This window comes from Oryzias melastigma, linkage group LG2 (assembly GCF_002922805.2).
Source record: "Oryzias melastigma strain HK-1 linkage group LG2, ASM292280v2, whole genome shotgun sequence".
NCBI lineage: Eukaryota > Metazoa > Chordata > Actinopteri > Beloniformes > Adrianichthyidae > Oryzias > Oryzias melastigma.
This window is the reverse complement of record NC_050513.1, coordinates 8,607,086-8,611,414: the sequence shown is the minus strand read 5'-3', so window position 1 is coordinate 8,611,414 and position 4,329 is coordinate 8,607,086. Positions and strand designations below refer to the sequence as shown.

Genomic DNA, 4,329 nt, shown 5'->3' with positions numbered 1-4,329 from the left:
GAAAATGCTGAAGTTTATAGCTGAAAACGCTGAAGCTGATAGCTGAAAACGTTGAAGCTAAAAGCTGAAATCACTGAAGCAAATAGCTGAAAATGCTGAAGTTGATAGATGAAAACGCTTAAGCTGATAGCTAAAAATGCTGAAGCTGAAAACGCGGAAGTTGATAGCTAAAAACGCTGAAGCTGAAAACGCTGAAGCTGATAGCTGAAAACGCTGAAGCTAATAGCCAGCTAAAATATTAGCTAAATTCCAAATTCGCCTAAAAAAACTTCGGTTAGCCAAATCAGCTAGCATGTAGTTGATATATTAGCTAAACTACAAAATAGCCTAAAAAATCTTATTAAATGCCAAAATATTCCAAAAAGCTAGCAGAATGCCAGTTTTTAAAACAGTAACTTTTTAGCACAATTCTGAATAATAAAAAGGCAGGAATGTTATTTCAAAATAGACCAACTTAAACATTAAATAACTTTCAATATTTTACTCTTCATAAAAGTATATTTTGTCAAAAATTATACCAGTTCATAAACAAGCACAAGAAAACATTGGGCTATTAATAACAATAAAAATAAAAATGATCTGGAGGGCTGGATAGAATTACCCAGAGGGCCGGATCTGGCCCCCGGGCCTTGACACATGTGACCATCAAGGTTTCACGTCGCTTAACAGCGAACAGGACTGTTTGAAAATGAGTCTTGCTGTATGTGGGTACTTGTTGCGTTGTGATGGTATTTTAGCAGCTGCTCTCTAAATCTGACATATTTGTCTGGCACAAACCTTCCTCATCTGCCTTTATCTGCACGACACTGTGTGTCTGAATGAGCCACAAATCTCTTAATAGCACGATGATATTGCTTAAGATTTCCTGAAATATCCAGAGGTTTGTCCAAGGCATTCAAGTATTTGACGCTTTTCAGCAGCAGATTCCTTTTTCTTCCTCATACTGCTTGAAAATGTTTGCCTAATAATGTGGAATTTCCTTCATTGGTAGTTTTTCCTTTAACTAAACTCACCTGAAAATTAAATATCACAGGTGCCTGAGATTGATGTCAGTGATCCAAAGCCCAGAGACACAAGTTTAATTGAAAAAAACAAAGAATTTGATCGTTTTGATTCTTAAACACAATTTCCATAATAATTTGAAACTCCAAACCAAATGATTAGTACATAAAAAATTACATTGAATGCTTCAATGTGACTCGAAAAACTTAAAGACTCACTTAAATTGGTGTTTTTAGTGTGTTCTTGATTCATTCTTCTGACAACAATGGAGGACATATATTAAGAAAATACTGTGTATAGACAGAGGGTGTGTTGTGATGTATTAGTGTACTAAAAGCTAGTTGACGGCAGCAGCAGCTACGTTTCAAATGAAGATGGAGGCTTTAGTGTGGAACACTCTGTTCTGACAACAATAAGAGGAAAAATAATGTTCCTCCGAAAAATCTTTAGTCAAAATACTGTCATCCAGTCGAGTAGAATTAGTAGAGGTTCTAAAGACGACCTGTCAATGCCTGCTCTACTGCACTCTGAACAAATGAGCCGTCAAACACAAATCACACTTTGGATAGAGTTTTAAAAGGTTTCAAAATAAAGCATTAACATTATTCCTCAACAACAACATGGTCCATCTAAACTTCATTAATATTCATTGTCCAACCAGCTAGAACAGAACTTACAGTTATCCCTGTGTCACCCTTCCTCCAAGACGTTCTTTTTTTTTTGGTAAAATTGACACAAAATAATAATAAAAAAAAAAAAGTTATTGATTGATATTTTAAAGTGTCATGACACCAAACTCAGAAGTTGCCATCTATTAAAAGAAGTATTCCTGATATTCAAACCAAATATCTATGATCGGAACATGGAAAACTTTTTTTTAACTTTATTAATAGTCTTTTACGGTGCTACTTTAAACATTTTCTAAAATAAATAACTAAGGTTCCTATGTGAAGGATATAGTTTTTGTAGCTAAATATACATATACATATTTTAATATACTATTATATCATCTAATATACATATTTTTTTACTTTTTACTTTCATGAGCTCCAACAAAGACTTTTAAGCTTTTGGGAAGATTTTACAGACTTCAGATGTAAAGTTGGTTCCAAAGAGAGAGTTTGGAGCAGCACCAACAGTTTTATGTTTCTGAAGTTGTCCTGTTTTATGAACACTATAAAACATCTCACAAGGAAAGTGTGACGTGAAATTATAAAGTCTTCAGAGCATATAAGACATTAATAATCCCGGTTTTGTAGGATGACCATTTCAATAGTTTTTATAGATAATTTAAGCCTTTTAATCCTTTATAAAGTTCTATTGTTTTGCTGAAGCAACTAAAATTACAGCAACACATGTATCATAACCAAGCAAACACCACACTCCTGATCAAATAAAATAAAAAAACACAATTTTTAGTGTAATTAACAAACTAAAGGCCAATAGCGACATTTTCCATCACACATGCGCGTAAAAACTTATACAAATTCTAAGAATGTAAAAAAAAACACAATTACTGTTTCCATTAAATCAGAATTATGTGAATTAACACAAACCAACTCACTGAAAACTTTGATTCCCAGCAGATACATTAAATTTCTGCCACTAGCGCTCATCATCATCTATCAAAGGAGACGTCAAGATCTTATTCAGGCCATGGAGTGGCGAGTTACGTGAGAGCGGGTACAAATTAAGGAATTTTGAGAAATCGTGGTTGCTAATTTTTGTGTTTCCATTGCAGTTTTGTGAAATATCTCAATTTTGATACACCTCTTCCAAGGACAAAAACTTTTCCTTTTGATAAATGTGAGTTTTTTTCTAAATTGAGGCGTTTCCATTTAGCAAATTTATTATCGCAAATTGAATTTAGCCAATTTAAAGGGCAAAGGAAACGCAGCTAATGTAATATCTAAAAAAAATATTTCTTGAATGTGGAAAATAAAATTCTAGATTCATCATACATATTCAGAAATACCATCTTTTAAATTAAAAAATGTTGATTATATCATGAATGGGTTTTTTTTTAGCTCTAGTAAATGTACACTTATTCATGTGAGTTTTTTCCATCCATCCATCCATCTTCTTGACCGCTTTGTCCCTTTCGGGGTCGCGGGGGTGCCGGAGCCTATCCCGACTACTGATGGGCGAAGGCGGGGTACACCCTGGACAGGTCGCCAGTCTGTCGCAGGGCCTCAATCACACACACAGTCACTCACACATTCACACCTAGGGGCAATTTAGAGTCACCAATGAACCTATGAAGCATGTTTTTGGACAGTGGGAGGAAGCCGGAGTCCCCGGTGAGAACCCACGCATGCACGGGGAGAACATGCAAACTCCACACAGAAAGGTCCCAGCCGGGATTCGAACCGGGGCCTTCTCGCTGTGAGGCGAGAGCGCTAACCACTTGCGCCACCGTGCAGCCCTGAGTTTTTTCCATTTGTGCATTTTTATCAAAAAAGTTAATATTTGTACATGTTTTATTTTTACTTACAATTTGATCTGGATGGTGTCTGTAGAATCATTTTTTTTGTGTTAAAATATACTAAAATAGCTGCTGAAACTGTTTATTATTAAGTTACTCATAACAGAGATAGAACATTTTATAGCTTTAAGTCACATAAGTGTCAGTTTGTCACCTGCTTGTATTGTAACTGCTGTGAGGAATACAGTTTTGGTTCTTTTTTTAATGTCTAAACTGTGAGTGTCTCAGGATGGGGGAGGGGTTGATAGCAGCACCCATTGCTAGCCGAGCAAAGTAAAAACAAGAAATACACAGATTCGAAATGTAAACGCTAATGGATAAAATTATTAAAAATATACTGTTGAGAGGGGTAAGAAAACTTGCATGTTACGCTTCATATTATCAACTATAACAATTTTACATGTTTTATTTTACCCTTTAACAACACGCCCTTTGAACTACCAGAATTATTTAACCATTTATGCAATTAACTAGTGGATTTTGATGCAGAGAGGAGTGGCATTTATGTTAGTAAGCCATACTTTATGTTATTAAAATTTCCCCCAAAGTCACTTTTCTCAGCGTCAAAATCAACAAATTTACTTAAATTGGATTAACACTTCACTGCTGTATTGTGTTACAAACTAGATGCTGAAATTATTACATTTGTGTAAACGGTTGAGGAGTTACGGTAGTTTAATTAACTTCAACACTAGAGTTAAAGTTTAGATGTTAAAGGGTTAAAAGTTGATTAAATGAGTTTATATTTTAGCCCCATCTACCTAGAGAGAAGTCCAACGAGAACTGGTGAAAGCAATCTTTTTTTAATATATAATAAAATATATATATATATATATATATAT

General features: G+C 34.6%; 1 protein-coding gene and 1 long non-coding RNA gene across 2 annotated transcripts in view; one reads left to right on the top strand and one right to left on the bottom strand.

Moving 5' to 3' along the window:
- Nucleotides 1-4,329, bottom strand: part of si:dkey-1h24.2 (cholecystokinin receptor) — a 72,335-nt gene that overhangs the window by 27,519 nt on the left and 40,487 nt on the right. The gene's annotated exons all lie outside the window — the stretch shown is intronic.
- LOC118599743 overlaps nt 1-4,329 on the top strand; it is an 85,204-nt gene that overhangs the window by 79,101 nt on the left and 1,774 nt on the right. The gene's annotated exons all lie outside the window — the stretch shown is intronic.